Source organism: Acomys minous (genome assembly GCF_964271855.1).
Source record: "Acomys minous genome assembly, chromosome: 9".
NCBI classification, from domain to species: domain Eukaryota; kingdom Metazoa; phylum Chordata; class Mammalia; order Rodentia; family Muridae; genus Acomys; species Acomys minous.
In genome coordinates, this window is record NC_140490.1 from 36,042,361 (window position 1) to 36,063,420 (window position 21,060).

General features: G+C 47.3%; 1 long non-coding RNA gene across 5 annotated transcripts; it reads left to right on the forward strand.

The window, feature by feature from the left end:
* The first annotated feature begins 326 nt into the window (after nt 1–326).
* LOC311605132 lies at nt 327–21,014 on the forward strand. Of its 5 annotated transcripts, none has more exons than XR_014781802.1 (7): nt 327–454; nt 548–590; nt 1,952–2,248; nt 5,296–5,474; nt 5,736–6,051; nt 6,936–7,071; nt 17,279–21,014. It is a non-coding gene; the product is annotated as an uncharacterized lncRNA (long non-coding RNA). The 5 variants fall into 5 exon arrangements; XR_014781805.1 differs by lacking the exon at nt 1,952–2,248 and having other exon boundaries at nt 5,300–5,474; nt 17,279–17,382; nt 19,734–21,014; XR_014781803.1 differs by lacking the exon at nt 1,952–2,248.
* Nucleotides 21,015–21,060: the final 46 nt, after the last annotated feature.

Genomic DNA, 21,060 nt, shown 5'->3' on the forward strand with positions numbered 1-21,060 from the left:
AAAAACCAGGGCAAATGGTAGTGGCACTAACTGTCTCATCAGTGGTCTGTGATTTTTGTCAGGATATTGTGTATTTTAAAAGGCAGCAAATGTCAGATCATTGTCCAGATACTGGTGAAAATGTATTGTAGGACTGATACACTGCCTCCTTGCACCACACAAGTATATGTGTACACACTCCCACTCCCTCACGTGTGTAAGAACCATCACAACCAGTTTTGCTGTTGTTGTCATTTGTGAGAAGTTGCACTTTCTATTGTTTTCAGTTCTATGGAAAACGAAGCTTTCTTTCCTGTTGCTGAAATGACCTGATTCCTGTATTTTTAGGGAGACACAGAAACTGCCTTCGGATTAGAGAGCAGTAGACCCCCTGCTACCAGCTCTTCTGTTAGAGTGTGTGTACACTCGTCCCCATCAGAACTCGGGAGCCACAGACATTGTCTGTCCACCCACGGTGAGCACCAGTGATAGACCATTGCAGGCTCTGTTTCTTGGAGCGTTGTTTGTTTTTATCAAGTGTGGTCTTACTTGTGTCCTTTGTACGCAGAGGATCACCAATGAGCAAGACTCTTCTGAGCCCACGCCTCTAGGTAAAGTGACATAGAGGTGTGGGGTTGGTAGGCGGCACGCAGAAGCCATGTGACGTGCTTCTGGGAGGTTTGGCTGTGTAGTAGATCTTCACTCCCTTTCCTTAACCTGCACTGCACATGGGGAAAGACACCAAGAGGTGAGGCTTTGTCCTTGCTTCAAGCTAGAGCAGGCCCACTCACCTCCCTTATAAAATGGAGAGCATTCACTCGGGCGGCTTCTTTGAAGAGAAAACTCCAAGTTCCCTAAGTAGAAAGCAAGGTGGTAGCTTACTGGTTGACCTGGGCAGGAGGTAGAGGATGGTGGCCTTGTGCTGAGCTAGACTGATTGTGCTGTGTCAGAGCCTTGTGTGTACACACGGCTGTTTCTGTGTGTATGGCCTCCCCACCCCCTACCCCGTGTGTGTGTGTCTGCCTCTGCACACCCCACCCTGTCCCCCAGGTCCACCAAGTCTTTAGGTTCTGGTAAGAACCAGTCAAGCCCCTGGAATAGTTTGTCAACCTGCTTTATTGTGTCTCCTGTCATAAAGTGTTTCTCCAAAGCATTAAGTACACACAACTCATATTGTTTGGGGAAGATAATAATTCAGATAGATCATATGAGAGTGTCCTCGCTGGCCGCGCAGGCACACTCAGGTCTCCAGCATTTCCTGTGGCTGCTGGCTGATGTCTGTTTCCCATCATCGCCTGCCAGCCTTGTCCACCCTGATTCTGTGGCCTAGGCAGAGTGAGGGGCTCTAAGCCAAGGCATGTTTTATCCATTACATCTTGATTATTATGATACAGTTTAAAATATATATATATAAATAGATGCAAAGTGTGTGTCCCCAAATACTGGCAGTTCAGAATATTCCATTTGTTTGTAGAGAGCCAGACAGGATGGCATAATTTCAATCAAATTCTGAAATGTAGGCTTCCATGTCTCAGTGTGTGCTTCAGTTTCCGGGAAACCTAGGGCTGTACACATGATTAATTCCCCAGTTCCTAGAAAGTGGCCTGTGGCCGAGTCCCATTGGTCCTGGCTCCCCAGCACCTCTAATTGTCCCTCGTCACTTGGCAACAGCTGCCTTTATTGATTTGTGCTGGATGAAAGGCTGTGTCTTTTTAAGTTCCAAATGGAAATGGCCTTTTACATTTCTACTTGTAAAAGCAATAAATGTTCACAAAATACTCCTAGGGACCGTGGCAATGGTTCAACCAGTGGAATGCTTGCCACAGGGACACGAGGACCTGAGTTGGATCCCCCACACTCACACAGAGTGTTTACACGGCGATGTGCCCTTAATATTCCACTGCTAGGAAGGCAGAGGCGGGCGGATTCCCTGAGGCTCATGGTTTAATCTAGGCTAATTGCTGAGTTCCAGGTTCAGAGAGGCCAAAAGAGGTAAAACAAAAAAGCAAGGAGGATGGCATCTGGGGAGGAGTGGCACCAAGGTTGTCTTCTGGTTTCCACCCGTGTACACATGTGTACACATTACACCACCACAAAATTTCTGGGGAGAGGGCTCAGTCAGAAAAGAGCTGGCAGACGTTCTGAGGATGCCCCTAAGGACCAATGTGGAAGAGCTTGTCTCAGTGGCACACACTTTGAATCCCGGCACTGGAAGGGCAGAGTCAGGAAGATCTCTGGAGTTCATTGGCTGGCTAGCCTGGCCTAGTCGGTAAGTGTCAGGTCAGTGAGTGACTCTTCTCAGGAATGAGAGGGACAATATCTGAGGCTGACTTCCGGCTTCCACCTGTATGTGTGTACATGAACACACACACACACACACACACACACACACACACACACACACACACACACCAGCCAATACCACCATTTCAACAACTAATCCCAATTCCCCAATCAACTAAAGACACAGGAGACAAACGTCACACACTGGATATAAGTGTCTCCCTGGTGCTTCTGTATGCTGTCCGCGCCTTACCTGATTTTTTTTTTTTCTTTTAATTGTGGGCATCTCTCCAAGGTATACATCTTTTTAAGCAGACATGTAATCATTGTGGATATTTACTGGGTGCAGTGTGGTCACTTGACCCGTGCGCACAGTGTGTCATGGGGCACTCAGCATGTCCATCCCTCAAATGTGGCTCTGTGTTAGGAATTGTCACTCTTTTTCTAGTTCTTCTTAATCAGCATCTTACTGCTAAGGATGTGTATGCACGTGTATGTTTGTGTGCATGAGAGTGCAGGTGCCTGCGGGAGTCAGAGGCATTGGACCAGCCCTAGAGCTGGCCTTAAGGGTGGTTGTGAGCCACTGGGTGTGGGTACCAGGAAGCAAACTTGGGTCTTCTGCAAGAGTAGGCAGTGCTCTTAACCACTGAGCCATCTCTCTAGCTCCTCCTTCTACTTCTTTATGAAGTTATGTTGTGTTTAATATTTGCCCACCATTATAGCTAGGCAACACCTTGCTGGAGGACCATTGGTTGGTCCTCTCTCTCTCCTCTTCACCTCCTCTTGTAAATGCTGTCCTCCTTGAATATCCTCCTGCACATGACTGGACCCCTCTGTTAAAGTCTTCACAGTAGTGTTACGTTTGGTCAGCTCCTGAATTGCCATCCCATACTGGTGCCAAGGCAGATTTTGAAGAGATTTCAAAAGCTATTTTCACTTTTATATGATTATCATTTTCCTATCCCACCCTGCCTCTTATTTTTTTCTCCCCAGAAATCATCCTTGTTCTGCTTTTGTGACATGTATTCCGTCACCTCTTGTCTTCCCCTCGTTAGACAACTTCCTCCAAGCTCAGTCCTCTTTCCACTTTAATGCTCTACAGATATAGAGATACAGACAGACAGACAGACAGACAGACATGTATATATATATATTCTACATAAGCACAAAAATGTGAAATGTGTCCAAGTTTGGCTTATTTTTGCTTAAAATAATGACTCTAATCCATCCATTTTCTTGTGGCTATTATAATATCATTCTGTTTTTATGATGAATAAAGTCACATTTGTGTATGTGTTACATTTTCCTTACCCATTTCTTGTTGAGTATCTAGGTTGGTACCTTGTCTAAGCTGCTGTGGGTACTGTAGTAATGCGACTGGACAGATGTTCCTGTAGCGTGCTCATGTAGAAGCCTTTGGGTCCGTGCCAGGGAGTGGCAGTTGAACCGTGCAGTAGTTCTAGGTTTTGTCTTTTGACAGCTTCAGTGTTGAGCCCTTCTGGCTGGATCAGGCCGCACTCCCACCAGCAGAGCATGTGGCTTCCTCCGTGCCCATATCCTTTCCAACTTTCAGATAATGTTTTTCCATTTCACTTCTTTTTTTCTTTTCTCTTTATTTCTCATTTTTCTATAGTAGCTACTGTGTCTGGGTGAGATATAATCTCAAAGCAGTTTTAATTTGCACTTTCCCGATGGCTAAGAATGTTGAACATTTTTACAAATATTTGCCGTCTACCTGTTTGTCTTTCTTGACTCTTCGGTTCATTAACCCACCTATTAATTAGATGATTCCTTGTCAGATGTATAGTTGGCAAAATCTCTCCCGCTCTGCAGGCTGATTAGCTGTCTATTGGAAAACTCTATGAGGCAAAGCAACTTTATGAGGAAAGGCTTTATTTTACCTTTAGCTTACAGTCCCTCATGAGGGGAAATCAGGCCAGGAGGAGCTCAAGGGGGGAATCTGGAAGGGGGGGAACAGAAGCAGAGACAGAAAGATCCTGCTTAGTGCTTTGCCCCATGGCTTGCTCAGCCTGCTTCCCTGAGCAACCCAGGACCCCAGCCAATGCATGGCACCTCCCCCAGTGGACAGGGCCCTCCCACGTCAATCACTAATTAAGAAAATGCTTCACAAACGTGCCCATAGGCCACTCTGATGGAGATTTTCTCAGTTGAGGGTCCCTCTTCCCAGAGGACTCTGGCTTATGTCAGGCTGGGAAAAACCCATCAGCTCACTGTCTCTTTACCCTGGTTGGTGTCTCCTTTGTTGTGCAGAAATGTTTTAATTTGTCTAATCCATTCATCTTCTTGGGGTTGTTTCTTGCGCTGCTAGAGTCCTTCCTGTGAGCCCTTGCTTGTGTCTGTTTTGAGGGGCATCCCCTGTGTTTTCCTCTGGACGTTTCAGAGCCTCAGGTCTAACTTTGAGGCACCCTCACCACTTAGAATGGATTTTTGTGCAGCTGAGAGGACGAAGCTGCTTTCCTTCTTTTACACGTGGTGATTCAGTTTTCCCAACATATGTAGAGAGATTGTTCTTCCTGAAGCACGTTTTCCATGGCCTTGTCAAAAATTAGGTGGCCACACCTGTGCTGGTTTATTCCAGGTCCTCCGTTCCATGGCATCAGTCTGCACATTTATTTTTGTGCCATCACTACATGATTCTGTTACTATGGCTCTAGTGGAGTTTGAGGTCAGGTATTGTGCGGCCTCCAGCAAGTGCTGTTCCTCCTTATGATTGTTGGACTATTCAGAGTTATTCATTCTTCCACATGAATTTTAGGCTTACTTTTCTGTTTCTGTGGGGTGTCATCAGGACAGTGATAAAGATCGCGTTGCAATGGCACATCATTTTCACAATACTGTTCTTCTGAGCTATCCTCTAATGTCTTTGATCCCTTGCTTAGATTTATTCCTAGTCTTTTATAAAAAGCATTTGAATGGGATTATTTCCCTGCTCTCTTTGCTGGTAAGTTCATTATATTTTGAAAAGCTACTGATATTTATGCTGAGTTGTGTATCCTGCTACTTTTATGAAAGCTAGACTCTTCACTCTTGTGTCAACGCGGAGCCTTAAAAGCAACAAGGAAGTCAGCAAGATCAGGAGGTGGTTCAGAAATGTGAAGACCAGAAAACTAGAGGCGGAAGGATCCAACAGCTGCTGTGGAGACAGATCCTGGTGACGAAACGCGGGACTCAAGAGTGTGTATGCATAACAGGTGGGTGACAGGGATGCTGGAAAGTCAGAAGACCACAAAGTGACGAACTGGAGAGAAGGGGCAGAAGGGGCAGAAGCTGTGCATGTTTGCAGGACTGTCAGGGGGGGCAAAGATGGGAACGGCTTGTAGCTGAGCTGCAGGCCTGAGCTGAACCATTGGGAATGGAGGCTGGAGGCAAACCCCAGGGCAGCGTCCCCATCCACAGGGCAGACACCCAGGAGAGCCCGGGGTGCTGATGCTGCTGCTCTCCTCCCACTTCAGGTTTCTACAGCCCCTCCAGTTACGCATCTCACTGTCCCTTTGACATCTTCCCCGTGTGACTGTGCGCGGCAGGTTTGTAGCCACGTGTGCGGCTGCCTTGCGTCTGCTGGGAGAGGCTGGATACGTGGAGATGTCAGGCATGGAAAGGATCGACCGTGGACTTGGCTTTGGCAAGGGGGAAGGAAGGTGTATCCATTGCTTCTGATTCTCCTGCCTTGCTTCCACCTACCTATCCGTGGAGATTCTAGAGAAAGAAGTGAAGAAGACAATTTTCATCAGTCAGGACCTAGTGTGCCACAATAAACACACCTTGCAGGTGGGTCAAAGCTGATGGGGTTCCTGAATGCCAGGCCTCTTCATATGTACAGTAAGTAGGTGTGGTACCCGGCTAGCTTTCTAAGGCTGGGAGACAGAGGATTTCGAGACAGGAAGGGAAAGCCTCTCCAGGTGGAGGCCTAGTCAGCAGAGTGCTTCTCTTTCCTCTGTGAGCTAAGAAGAGGCCAGTGAGAGAGGAAAGAGTAAGGTGGCAGCCAAGAGGATGCTAAGACCCTGCAAAGGGAATAGGCTGTTGCTGAACTGATGGTGCACTTCTTACTAGTCATGCGCAGAACTGCTGTGTGGTGGGAGTCAGCCCACCCTGAGATCTAAGAGCAAAGGAGAGAGTGGAAGAGTGGCCCATTAGGCAACAGCGAGAGCTCTGGGTAGGGGACTGGGAACAGCACAAGGCACACGGGGAAGGGCAGGGGTGGGCGGTGGTGTCTGAAAGGATATTGGGGGCAGCAGGCTAAGAAGAACAAATAGTACAAAGAGAAACATGGGTTCCACAGCAGAGAAACAAAAAAAAAGCGATCCAACACCTTGGGATGGAGCGAGAGTGCCTGGTGGCTTTTCTCCATGTGGAGGGTGGGGAATCCTTGGCAGGAATAGAATAGAGTGCTTCTAATTATCACGTTAGGCCTTTGATCTGCTCTAATTACTTGTTTCCTCTGTAAACACAACCTTGACTCATTGGAGTTGGCCTTGGCTAGCTGCTCTCCTTGGAGGCGGTTGGCGGTGGGCCATCAGCGCTTCCCAAACAAGCGCCCTGGGCTTCCACATGGCAAGCAGACACAGGGCACCTACTACGTGCCACAGACCGACAGGATTTCCGGCTGAGGATGCCTCACGGCTCTGGGTCTCTCTATTGTCTTTCCTTTCCAGGGAGCTCTGAAACGAAATGGAAGAGACCTTGATAGATTCAATCAAGCAAAACCTGGTGCACCAGCAGGTGGTGAAGGGCAGAGACATCTTCGTTAAAAAACCCCAAAGCTACTTCGAGGCCAGCCTGGTCTACAAAGTGAGTCTAGGACAGCCAAGGCTATGTAGAGAAACCCTGTCTCAAAAAACCAAACAACCAACCAAAAAAAAAAAAAAAACCAAACCAAACCAAACCAAACCAAAGCAACAACAACAACAAAACCCCACAAAAAACAAAAAAACAAAACAAAACAAAAAAACCCCAAAGCTTCTGCATCAGTCTAGGGATCTAGGGACTGCACCCACATGTGAGCATCTAAACTGTAATACCTCCAGCAACTGTGAGATAAAGGCACAGTGCGAGTCACTCCTATGACCTCAGGAGGATATTGGATATTCTCTTGTGAATTCTACTTTTTAAAGTAGTTGAAAAAGGTTGGCCTTAGGATAGAATAAGAAGGCTTAACGTGTGCCTAGCATGTGCTCTTGCCAGTGCTCAGCGGCCCTGGACCTATGCATTTGAGAATTTAAAGCATTTTATTGATGTATATTTGCATATTACAGAATTCATCCACTTCAAGTACACAATCCAGTGCTTTTATAAAAAGTGCTTTATGGATGGGTGTGTACCACACTTGTACAGTGTCCATGGTGGCTAGAAGATGGCATCAGATCCCTTGGAACTGGAGTTACAGATGGCTGTAAACCATCATGTATGTGTTGGGAATCAAACCCAGGGCCTGTGAAAGAGCAGCCGGTGCTCTTAACCCCAGAGCTATTCTTTTTCAGCTCCTCAATGGGTTTTTAGAAAGTATGTATGCAACTTGTACAATGGTCAGTTCTGTACAATTTTTGTCACTCTTCTATGTTTCACACATACTTACTCGTAAGCCTATCCCCTTTTCCTACCCTCCTGGGACCATTTCTCTACACTGTCTCCCTAGGTTACCCCTTTCTGAACATTGATATTCATAGGACCACATAATGTTCTGTGTCTTATGTTTGCCTCTTTTGTTTAGCAAGATATTTTAGAGGTCCTCTTGAATGTCATAGAGTGTCTGTGATACCTCCTCTTGTTATCCATTGGATGGATATACCACTCCGTAAACATTGTTGTTGTTGTTGTTCTGAGATAAGATTTCTCTATGTACCCTTGGCTCTCCTGGAACTGGCTCTGTAGACCAGGCTGTCCTAGAATTCAGAGATCCACCTGCTTCTGCCTCACAAGTGCTGGCACTGAAGACGTATACCACCACCACCCAGTTTCAGGTTTTTTTTTTTCCTTTGAAGAAAAGGGTTTTATGTCCAAGTAGTTGGTGCCATAGATGAGTTCAAAAGAAAGAAGACAGAGTCTTGGTCGCCAGAAAAAAACTCTGAGGCCTAGATGGATGATGATTCCTGGGTGGAGTATAGCCATGAGCTCTGGGTGGAGTTTAGCTATGATCCCTTGGTAGAGTATAGCCATGAGCCCTGGGTGGAGTTTAGCCATGATCCCTTGGTAGAGTATAGCCATGAGCTCTGGGTGGAGTTTAGCTATGATCCCTTGGTAGAGTATAACCATGAGCCCTGGGTGGAGTTTAGCCATGATCCCTGGTTGGAGCATTGCCATGACTCTGGGTGGAGGATGGCTGGGAAGATGGTGTTGACTGGCAGGTACCTCGGGAATGTCAGGTGCTTGACTCCAATCAGCATAGATCTTCAGTTGGCAAGAAATAAAAACCTGTTTCAACCAATTTCAATGTAAGCACACAGATATAAAGGGTAACTTATTGGCTTACACAATGAGATGCCCGTGGGCTGTGGCTAGAGTCAAGATACATCACTTGTTTCGGGTTTCTTCCCGAATCGTGTGTTAATTCATAGATTCAACCTGGTGTGTTATGTCTAGAAGTGCCAGCTTTTGAGTTCAAGTTTGTTAGACAAAAGTGCAGTTCTAGTAGCTCCAGAGAGGGTGGTGTCTATATGCAGTTAAGGGATAGAGTGACAATGGGGAGGATTGTGCTACAAATAAATCAAATCAAAGGTTAGGTCCTGGGTCCTGGGAAGCTGCAAGCTTTGTTTCTCAGTGACTAAATTGGCTCTAAGTTGTAGAATCTGTAACCATTTTCTCAAACTGTACTTCTTCTAGAGTGGGCAGGCAGAATCTAGTCCAAATCTCTATTGTAGCTGGGAAAAACGAGGCTAAGAGGTCCAGTTACGGAGAGTTATAGCAAGCCCTTGTGGCAGACTTGCCCTAGCATCTAAACCTTCCTCTTCAGCCATTTTATTGCATAAATCGGACATATGTGCATTTTATGGATGGATCTAAATTCTGTTCCATACATGGGACTTCTTTTGGATGGAAGTAAGAAATGAGGGGAGCAGACGGTCTTGAAAATTTTGTATTTCAGTAGAGTAATAACCAGGGGCACAAACAACTTCCAGCGAGGTCTCTTACCACTATTGCCTTGAGGATTGAATAAAATGAGAGACATTTATGTGGGGTAAAATGGGTAAATGAAGCGAATTAGGATAACAGGGAGAAGCCAGCTCTGTCCCCAGAGGGGCAGTGTGAGAGATGAGTCTCACACTGGTATGAATGTGGTCTCCCCCCCATCATCCAAACCCCACTCATCCCATGCTAGTCTTCCTACTGAGGACTTCATGGCATCACTTCACCTTGTGAGGCTGGAATTGTATTCCACTTTGAGAAGAGAAAACAGAGATCTGGACCATTTAAATGATGCTTCTGGTGTTAAAAAGTGACCAGGCAACGACTGATTCTTGGAGCTTGTCCTATTGACAGCTCAATGATGTGGAATCTACAGTATTTGTCTTTAAGAAAAAGGCATGACTCCTGGAATGGAAGCCTACCTAAGAAGGCGTGGCTCCGGGAATGGAAGCCTACCTAAGAAGGCATGGCTCCGGGAATGGAAGCCTACCTAAGAAGGCGTGACTCCTGGAATGGAAGCCTACCTAAGAAGGCGTGGCTCCGGGAATGGAAGCCTACCTAAGAAGGCGTGGCTCTGGGAATGGAAGCCTACCTAAGAAGGCGTGGCTCCGGGAATGGAAGCCTATATAAGAAGGCGTGGCTCCGGGAATGGAAGCCTACCTAAGAAGGCGTGGCTCTGGGAATGGAAGCCTACCTAAGAAGGCGTGGCTCCGGGAATGGAAGCCTATATAAGAAGGCGTGGCTCCAGGAATGGAAGCCTACCTAAGAAGGCAATTTTGGAGCTCAGGGGAGGGTCTGATTCTCTCCCCTGCAGATGAGTGAGAGCAGAAATGCCTCTTTGAGGACTCACCTGGCAGGTGGTTCACTGTAGGGAAGGGATGTACTGGACCCCACCCAAGAGATCATCGGACAAGGGTGCCAACTGTGATCTGAGGTGAGGAAGGACTGTAGAGGAAGCAGGTGTTGTATGATGAATTTGCCTACCATGCTGGGAGGGGACCCAGCATTTGGGTCCACCAAGATTGCTGTAGTGTGGCTGATGGGAGGCTGTGGGCTGTGGCCCCCGAGGCAGGTTCTGCCGACCTTACAATGGCAACCCAGTCCTCTGTGTGTGAGCAAGTCCACTCCCCAGCCTTGTGACGCCTTACCGTGTTCTTACATCTCTGGATTTTTCTCGGATCTCATTCCAACCTTAGCTCCCGAGTGATTTAAGAGAAAGGGTCTCAAGTATCTCAATGGTTTCTCTCTCAAAAAATTATTTACTTATTTTTATTTGTGTGTGTGTGTGTGTGTGTGTGTGTGTGTGAATGTTTTGCTGGCATGTGTGTCTGTGCCCTACATGTGTGTCTGCTGCACAAGAAGGCCAGAAGAACACATCATATGCTCTGGAACTGGAGTTACACATGGTTGTGGGCCACATGTAGGTGCTGGGAGTCAAACCTGGGTTCTCTGTAGGAGCCACAAGTGCTCTTAACCACTGAGACAGGTCTGCATCTCTCCCGGTCTCCTTCTTGTTGTATCTTCGACTGTGATGTGGGGACCTCTCAGGGGCTCTCTGAAGCCTTCTCATCCCTCATCTGAGCTCCTCTGGAGGTGCGACTTGCCAACCAAGGCTTCTCCCCCTTGGCTGTAGATCTCTGGATGGCATAGTTATGTGCCCATTTTGTGTATATACAGCAGGCATGAGGAAACTTTGTGAAGACCACGTAACAGACACTTAAGATTTTGTAGCTAGTCTCTATAGTACATGACTCGACTCTGCCGCTGCTGTGTGCAAGCAGCCACAGACCACAGCTGGACCGTGGCTGTGTTCTGGTCACACTGTACTCCAACAGGGTAGGCCAGATTCAGTCTCCTGGGCTGTAGTCTGCTGACGTTGGTCAGGACGATAGGATAGCTCCAGGTGACACAGGAACACATTGCCAGATAGAAAAGGGGTGTCAGGGCCCCTCAGGATCCCACCACAGAATGTGTCCAGCCAAGAGAACTGGCTTGGTAGGCTGAGGAATCTAGTTTTTAAGTATCATATTTTAGAGCTATGGAAAGAAACTTAAGTCTGGACAGTGTAAGCGATGAGGTCACTTGTCCGGCTTTCTCTATAGCCGGCCAACTCGGAAGGTGATCAAAGGCTGCTAAACACTATAAGGACAGATTTTGCTGATACGCATATTTCTTGTACACAGTGCCCTGATTAAGGCCCAGCCAGGGTGCATGCCTGGCCAACTTATGGGATGTGAATATACTGTGGGTTAGGTCAACCGAGACTCAGGGGCTGTAGGGAGCTGGGGAGCATATGCCTGGATAGCCCGGATCAGCCAGGACAGGACAGACACAGAAGGGCCAGGAGGGGAGTGAGTATCTAAGAACAACTTCTAGAACGTGGCAAAAGGGCTGAACAGGAGACACTTCCTGTTCCTTGCATGTGGGCTTCATGAAAGAGATGGCATGTGTGGTGGGCTTTGGAGGGTGGGCTGTAGTTAGTTAGGAGACAGGATGGCATGTCTGGCTCGTGGCCAGTGGTTCCAGAAGCCGGTGGTTCAGTTGGCTTCGTGGCGTCGAGTCGAGTGTAATTTGCAAAGATGGCATGGCACTCTCTATGTCACCAGCTCCTCTCTTCACAGATGGCGGAAGTAGGGGCCCATCCCTTTGAGTCCGGTGACTGCAGTGATGTGCAGGACCTTGAGGTCTTATTAGGAGAGGGTGTGGCTTAATACAAAAGTCCCGTGAGGTGTTTGGATGGCAGGCCTCGCTTTCCTGCACTGAGACACTGCAGCCTCTGAGGTGCCCTGGAGAGCTCCAAGTGCAGCAGAGCCTCTGAACCCTTGCCTGACCTCTGACCCGCAGACTTCCAAGGTGTAAGAGGCCTGCTGCTCTGGCCCCTGAGGTCAGTGCCTGTGCTCCACAGCCTCTGAGCCTGAATGAAGCCTGGAGTGGTGCTACTCGGCTCAGATCCCCGATGGCCTTCAGGCCCAGGACTCCTAAGTGACAGCAGGGACTTTGCTCACTTAAGCATCACTTCTTCTGCCTTCTGTCTCGTCCAGCAACCCAAGGGCTTCGTGTGGCCTAGTACCCTTGGCCTCATAATTCTAGCTCAAGGAAGGCTTGCTTATTCATGGGCTCATGTACATAGTAATTTAAGACCTTAAAGCAGGGGCTGGAGAGATGGCTCAGTGGTTACGAGCAGTGGGTGCACTTCCAGACGACTCGGGCTCGATTCCTAGCACATGCACAACAACTAACAACTGTCAGTGAGTCCAGCTTCAGGGGTTCCAATGCTCTCTTCAGGCCTTGGCAGGCACACATGCTTGGAGGCAAAGCATCCACACACACAAAATATAAGTAAACAAATCTTTAAAAACAAGGACCTTCAAGGATTTGAACTGCAAACTTTCCTCTCCTATGGAATAAAAGGCTAGCTCATCCAATCCTGTCATATGCTTGCCTCCAACGTCATCACAACTTCCAGTTCCCGTGGTCTCTCCATGGCCCTTTAGACTGTAGACTCTCTCCTTCCTGTAGGAAGACGATGTGTTTGAGTCCCGTCTCAGACTGCTTTCTAGGCTCCTGAATTCACATACTCTTTCAATGATATCATGTTTTGGAGAAACCAAAGGCAATTGAGGTGCAGGCAGGCCCTGCTGCTTCCCTTGTGCTACAAGCCTCTGAAGTGAGGGACCAGGGAAGGATGGGGCTGCTGAGAGTTCTCAGATTGAAGAGTCCAGTGAAAACCAGGCAGGGAAAAGGCGCCCCACACGGCCTCCTCCCTCCTGTTGTCTCAGAGTCACTCATGTGAGGCAGAGTCACCCTCCCTGCAGCAGCAATGCTCCCTGCAGGATCAGTACTCCCAGAAGTATGAGTGCTCCCAGCACTATTAATGCTCCCAGCAGTTTCAGTACTCAGTAGTGCTCCCAGCAATATCAGTACTCTCTGCAGTAATAGTGCTCCCTGCAGCAAGAGTGCTCCCAAGAGGCTGGGAATTCATTTCATCTTTAAGAACATGGTTTTCTCAGCTGTGATGTGTGTAGTAGAAAGTTTCGGTGACCTTAAAAACTCAGTTATGTTATGTAAACATGTTTTTGTTTTAATCCCAGGTGTGGGGTATGGGGCTGATTTAGGCTGTCCACAGCAGCAGACCGTTTGCCTTGTGCGGGCTCTGAGAGGGGCTCTTTGACAGCTGTAGGTAGTTTAATTCTGAGGACTCTGGAGAGGGAATAAATACCAGAGGCAGAAGGGGGGAGGGGTGGGCGCTGGGAAAGAAGACTGCTGCTGCTCCCTCCCCCCCCCCCCCCCCCCCGCTGCTCCCCCACTACTCCCCTGCTACTCCCCTGCTACTTCCCTGCTGCTCCCGGCTGCTGTTGATGCAGTGTGACTAGAAGTCAGAGATATCCTGAAATGAAGACTGGACTTGCCCTAAGGAACCCCCTGAACAGCAGGAAGTAGCTAAGAGACCTACGTGCCCCTCTCTCCACTAGCTTTCTTTCTCTCCTACCTGGCGTTGGGGTGTTTGAAGGAGTAAGGGTTGGAAGGGAGGTAGAAGTGTAAGAAATTAAATAGATTTCAAAAGTAAAGACACCAACAGATGTGAGGTTCTCTGTGTCCTGTAACAGAAACTCCTTGCTTTGGGGAATTCATTTTTGATAGAGACAGCTGAGGCTGTCTGAAAGTTAGGTCACCTCCCTGGCCTTTGGAAGTCAGGGCTAGAAGTCTGCATGGTAGAAAAGCTAGAATTCTATGGTTTGGACAATCTTGCAGACTCTCTGTGACAGCGTTTCTCAACCTATGGGTTGTAACCTTTTGGGGCTAAACCTTTTGACAGGGTTCTCCTAAGAACATTGGAAAACACGGATATTTATTTACATTACAATTAATAACAGTAGCAAAATTACAGTTATGAAGTAGCAACAAAAATCACTTTATGGTTGGGGGGGGTCACCAAAACATGAGGAGCTGCATTAAAGGGCTACACTGTAGGAAGGTTGAGACCCACTACCCTTTGACTAACCTAGAAAGCCTCCTCAAAACGGATTCCAGGGACTCCGCAGCCATCCAGGACGGCTTCCTTTGAACACCTCCCAGGGAAGCATGCTATGATGCGTAAGCAGGGTGCTGCCAGTGCAAGCCCTCCCTCATAGGAGGTTAGCTGATGCCTAGAGGGCTGGCATCTGTATAGAATGCCTGTCTGTGCACTGCAAGGCCATCCTCCAAAGCTGTGCTCTTTCTTTTCCTGTCAGTCTACAGTAGCTCCTCCCCAAGCATAAGGGGAATCAAGAATAAACCCAGCACCCCACCCACTTCACCCCTCCCTCCCTCCCTCTCCCCCCCCCCCCGCAGGTCCCCCCCCACCCCTCACTTATCTTTTTTTTGTCATTCCTATTCTGTGTTGTTTTGCCAAGGCCATCATAACGAGGTTGTTATGGCTTACATGTAAATGTCCTTCACTTACATTTTGAATGCTTGCTTCCTACCTGATGGCTCTATTGGAGGAGGAGTGACCAACCGGCAGAAGTAGGTCACCAGGGGTGGGCAGCGGAGTGCAACCCGCAGTGTTGCCACGAACTTAGCTGTGTTTTCTCTGTCTCGATGAGGCCACTTGGTCTGGCTTTCTCAGTGGTTTCTGAATCCTGACTCATACTCCGTGTACTTGTGTGCAGACGACTCTTCATGGCTTGCTCTTAGGAGCTCGGGAGAAGTAGGGATTTAACCATTCTTGCAGCTCCATGGATTTGCTTGTGCACTGCACTCTGGAGAGCCCCTTGATTCCTATGGTGTTAGTGCTGCTTGCTCCCTGCTGGCCTCATGTGTCTCTGTCTTTCACTTTCTAATTGTTCCAGCCAACTGTTGGCCAATTCCCTGCCCCCCCCCCCCCACAAAAACCTCAACTCTTGGTTTCATTAATCTTTCTCATGGTCTGTTTTCTATTGTGTTTATTTTTGACCTCACCCTTATTCCTTGCTTTCTGCTAACACCAGACTTAGCTTTCCCCTCTTTCTTTAGTTCTTTAAGATGTAAAATTAGATTGTTTAGTTGAGATCTTTTTCTTTTTTGATGTGGGCATTTCCTGTGGTCAGCGCCCTTTCTTCCCTGCGCTGCCTCTGCTGGATCCCGCGAGGTCTGGTTTTCTGTGTTTTGGTCTCATTTGTTGAGATGCGGTTTTAAATTTCCTTCTTGACTCCTCTCTGGTCCAGCGACTCTTACTGGCGTTTTGTTTAATTTTCACATATTTGTATGTCTTCCACTTTCCATCTGATTTTTTTTCCTGCACTGTGCCTGGGGAGGTACTTGGTGTAGTATTTTAATCTTCTTAACTTGTTAAGATTTGCTTTGTAATTTAACATTTCATGTGCTCAGGAGACAGTCTCACGAGAGGTGGAGAAGAACCCGTGGCGTTCTGCTGTTGGCAATCAACACTGTCTTCCCAGCACATGCAGAGTCTGGTTCACTGCTTCTCATGGGTAGCATCACCGCTGACCTTGGAACGGGTGTCACTGAAGACCCCTCAGCTCTTTCGTCATTTGCTTCTGTGTTCATGTGCTCTCGTGTTGATTGCAAGCAAGGGGGAAGCAGGCAGCAGGCAGACATGGGGGGAGCAGGCAGCAGAGAGCACATGTCTCCAATTGCAAACAGGAAGCATTGCTGGGGATAGTGAGATGCTTTAAGCTTCACAGTGGCCCCCAGTGACACACTTCCTCCAAGATGGGACATCTCCCAAGCCCCCCAAGCACGAGCACCAACAGGAAAGCAAGTATTCAGATACTCAAGACTATGGGGCATGCCACTCAAGTCACCCCAGCTGCTAAATCACTGGTTTTGTTGTTTTTAAATGATGTGGAGGTCACACAATGCCCTGACTCATTGTCTAGAGTTCCTGGGCTCAAGCAAACCCTTTCTCTCAGCCTGTGGAGGAGCTTGGGGCCTTGCCCCCCGACACTGCCACCACAGCCAGTTTCAACTTGAATCTCAGAGGGCCCGAACCACATTCAAACCACAGCAGTTGTATATTCTCACCTTTCCTTCAATTACTGTCCTTTGGACTTGCTGGCAAAAGGTGACCCTGGTTACCTTTCCATTCTTATATAATTTTTAACATCACCAAAGAGCACAATTTCACACTAGCCAGTGGCTAGCTAGTATCCCCTGAGCTGTGGTAGTGGGACTAGACTTTGCTTTCAAAAGTCTTTTCAAATGGTTTCACTTGCAGAATCCCCAAATGGATCTTTTTTTTTTTCTTTTTTATTAATTCAAAGTGGCTCTTCTGAGCTTTCCATAAAGGTAGCTTGTACATAATATGTCCTTGTGGACTGTGCCCTCGAGGTTGCTCTGCTGGCCACGGCCATGGGCAGAGGTACCTTCAGGGGTCGTGTAGGCAGGAGTGCCCCCTGTTCCACACAGCATGGCTTCCACCCTGCTAAGCCAGAATTCCCTTCACGTTGAAGTTCAGCTTATTGTCAGCACCAACAAAGCAGCTTTGAACATTCAGCGTTCTGGTTGCTCCTGCCGGAGCTTAGCTGTAAAGGAAGAGCAGCACTTCGAGGCTTGGCTGCCCAGCACACTCACTCTATGGGCTCTGTCTACCACTCAGCAGTCTTCCTGTCCTCCCCACCTGATAGCTCCATAACAGGCGTGTCGGCCCACCTGGCTGGCCCGCTGGCTTGGATGGTGCATGTGTGTGTTCCCCACACTTCCTGTCCTTGTTGCCCACAGTAAAGCCTTCCCTGCGGCTGCCCACCTTGTGCCCCTTTGCCTTTCTTGGGGACCTCGTGCCTCCTTCCAGCAGGAGCTCTGAAGAATAACGCCTTCACTTGTCCTTACCCAAGTAGTTTCCCCTTTGGTCGCGTTTCTCAAAGACATGGTTGTTGAGACAATTTTCTCTCTGCAGTTTTGGACCTTGAGAACGCCACTCCTCTCTGATGGGCAGGAGTGCAGCAGGTCCCAGAGGGTGTGAGTGAGAAGTCACAGAGGGGACGAAGGATGTGTTGTCAGGTTGGTTGGATACTAGACTCTTTGATATTTACCAAAACTTATCTGGAGACAATGGTTGCAGTTTTCTCTATTGGTAGTTTTTCCCCTCCCTCCCCCCCCCCCCCATAGGCAAAACCATAAATTCAAAACCAGCAATGTTAGGCATATCTAGCTTTTCTCCTACCATGATCTGAGAGTAACATATGGTTACTACTAACACGTCACCAACAGTTGCTAAGGAGACACTGGACCCTGGGGTAGCTGGTGCACATGGTGGCAGTTGTGGTTGGTGTTTTCATACTTGACATGGGAGCTTTACCCTTGCCAAGCATTTTGAGAAAAAAAGACAATGGCAGCGTAGAGGTAAGCAAGACAAGTTAGATTCCTGGGCAAAGCAGAGCCACGAGGGCTTCGGTTCTCATGACCTTTGCCCTTGGTGACACCAGACCTTCATCATGAAGCTAAACATATGCATCTGGCCCCAGGGTGAGGTGAAACAACATGGCTATTTGGACTTGCTGGCAAGTCTCGGGGGAGAACAGGGCACTAAGTACGTAGCCACTCTGGGTGTCCTGGTTTCCTCCCTCAGTATCAGTGACTCAGGCCCAGCGATGTGGTCCTGGCATGTGGCCTCAAATCCCTGGAGCTCTGGGTCCCTGCTAGCAGCACTTTGCCAGTCCCAGTTCCCTGTATGCATGGAGACATCCAGCGTGAGGTGGAGGGTGGTGAAGAGAATGGGAGGTATACAAAGTAATTACTCAGGGATATGCATTCTGAAGGAATTGAGTAAGACTTAACCAAGATGCATATTTAAAGATAGATGGTAATATACAGAAAGATATATGGTAACGTATGCAAAGATATACATATGCATAGACAAATATCTGCAATCTATATATAAATGGCTATATATTTTTGTATTCACAATCCTTTATATATATAAGTTTATGCATCACACACACATATACACATGCACACACACACACACACACACACACACACACACACACACACACACACACACACTTCTGTTCTATCTTCCATCTAATGTAGGGACAGAGCTGAAGAACAGCATGCCAGAGAGAAGACAAGTGACACAGATGAACACATAGATTATGGCTCTCTTATCCTGATACCAGGATTTCAGAGATCTGAATTCTAACTCTTAGGTCCGTAGGAAGATCTGCAGAGTTTGGCACCAACAGCTTCCCTCCGTCTTTAGCTCCAAGTTGGTCACTGAGATTCTCCTGACAATGTTCGGGCTCAGGGGAGCTGTTCATGGATTTGTTTTCATAATTTAGATTTCTTTTGTGACTTCAGTGGAATCTGGGAGGGAGAAAGGGTAAGTATCTGTATTCGGTTGGTTATTCTTTTCTGTTGGTCTGTGCCTCTCTTTATGATATATGAAAAGCAAGCCTTATTCTTAAAAGCAGTATTTTTCTTCGGCCACTCTTGGAAACAAACATGGTGATTTGTAAAGATGTTAAAAATAGAATCCCACATGACCCAGCCCCCTAAAAGAGAGGGGGTTACCACCTTAAATGACCAGTCCTGGTGCTCACTGCGGCCTTGTTCAAGATAGACAAGAAATGCCAGTCACCTCTATGGTTGTTGACTGTTGAATGGGTTTTCTGTCATCAACAACAGGAAGATCATTCAGGCTCAAAAACAACCTTAGCGATCTAATATATAAGGTAAGGATTAAAATTGATAAGACTGTATTGCATTTTTTTAAATGTCCGTAAGTCAGTGATTTTTCACCAGATAAAGGTAGCCATGAATGGGACTGATATGTAACTCTATCACTCTAGTAACTGAGTCTCTACCTACTCCTAACAATGACCCAAACGGCAAAATACACATTTATTTTTTTATTTCAAAATTGAAAAAAAAATCTTAAAAATCATATGTAATGGCAAAATATTTCCTTTCCTTTATTTCCCAAACTGGAGTCTGCCACTGGTTCTGATGGACTTTGTAATCGGCCTGGATGTTTCTTAATTTTTTTTTTTTAAGTAGTGGGGCTTTGACCTTTCGTTGACTCCCTGTTTTACTACTTGTGAATCACGGCTTAATCTTGATGTTGTAAATGTATTTAACAAATCATTGCCAGTATCTTTGCTTTCAGATGAGTTGTTAAGGATGCCAGTTGTCACCTGACGGTAGACAGCTGGACAGAGTGTGGGTGCAGAGTGGGCTGGGATGCCGTTGGTTTGCTAGTCACCCTGGCTATCTGGAAGTTGTGGTGGGGGAACTCCAAGGAACTGATGCCAGTCAGTTGGTTTGGATAGCACCTGGATTCCCTCCTCCACCTTGAGCTCATGCTTCGTGGTGACGTCGAGACTGAAACAATGGGCCTCCTTGCCTTTTAGTTGCTTCTTGGTCTCAGCCAACTGGAAGGAAGGACTCTGAAGTCGGCCTGTCTCTTCTGACTCTGCGTGGGCTTGGCTCTCTTCTACCACTGATGGCAGACGTCACGCCACTGGATGACTCTTCAGGCTGGTCTCGTGTCTTCTGTGCTGTGCCCTTCAAACCCTGAGTTCCCAGAGTTCGGCTTCAGCAAGATTAGCTCAGGGTTCCCCCATGGTCTGTGGGGGGACATCTAAATGGTTCTATTGTTTGATATTCCTATGGTTATCCTGTTCCAGAACCCTGATACAGGTTCTATAAAAATGAACTGAGCATAACAACAACAACACAACAACAACAACAACAATAACTAATTCTAAAGAGTCGAAGGTGTTGTGCACATATGGCTTATTTCTATGCTTGTGTTGTCTTGATTTACATTTGGCCTGATGCTAACATGCCTGAGACCCATGGCCACAGCTACAGAGCAAGTCTAGCAACCCACTTCCCAATTTGGACCATAATCCCTTCTTAATGGTATCCCCATGTCACCCCAATGTCTAATGTAACTGGAGGTATTTTTAGGACACGTGAATGTTCCCCTTTCTTCTGTTTAACAGAGAAGCCACCGAGCGACCCTGGGCAAGGTACAGATTTCTGGCATTCAACCATTTGGGATGAATGGCAGAGGCACTGAGTGAAAAGGCTCCGATCATTTCCTATTGATTCGGATGTTCTAATGGCCAGAATCTCTCATAATTGTGTTACAGCTTGACTCTGAAATGTCCCCCTTTAGGCTCATGTTTTGAGTGTTTTGCCCCCAGCTGGCAGCTCTGCTTTTGGGGACCATGGAGCCCTCTTTCAATGGATGAGGCCTTTCTGGCAGAAGTAGGCCTCTAAGGATGGACCTTTGAAGGTTATAGGCAGCTTCTCTTCTGGTCCTGCTCCCTTTGCTTCTTGAGTCTTCAGGATATGAGGTGAACCCACTGCATCCCTGCTGCCATGTACTCCACTACGCCTTCTCACCATGAACCGAACACACCTGTACTTTATAAGTTGCCAGGCATGATGCTATAGCCATGCAAAAGTAACACACGTGGGTTAAGCTAATGTTACTGGACATTAATAAAAATAAATGGCAAGATGCTTATAAATAACATTTCTTGGTGTCTGGAGAGATGGCTCAGCGGTTAAGAGTACTTGCTCTTCTTCCAAAGGTCTTGAGTTCAAATCCCAGCAACCACACAGTGGCTTGCAACCATCTATAATGAGATCTTCATGCCCTTGTGTGCATGAAGACAGTGTACTCATATACATGAAATAAATAAATCTCTTTAAAAACAAAAAACT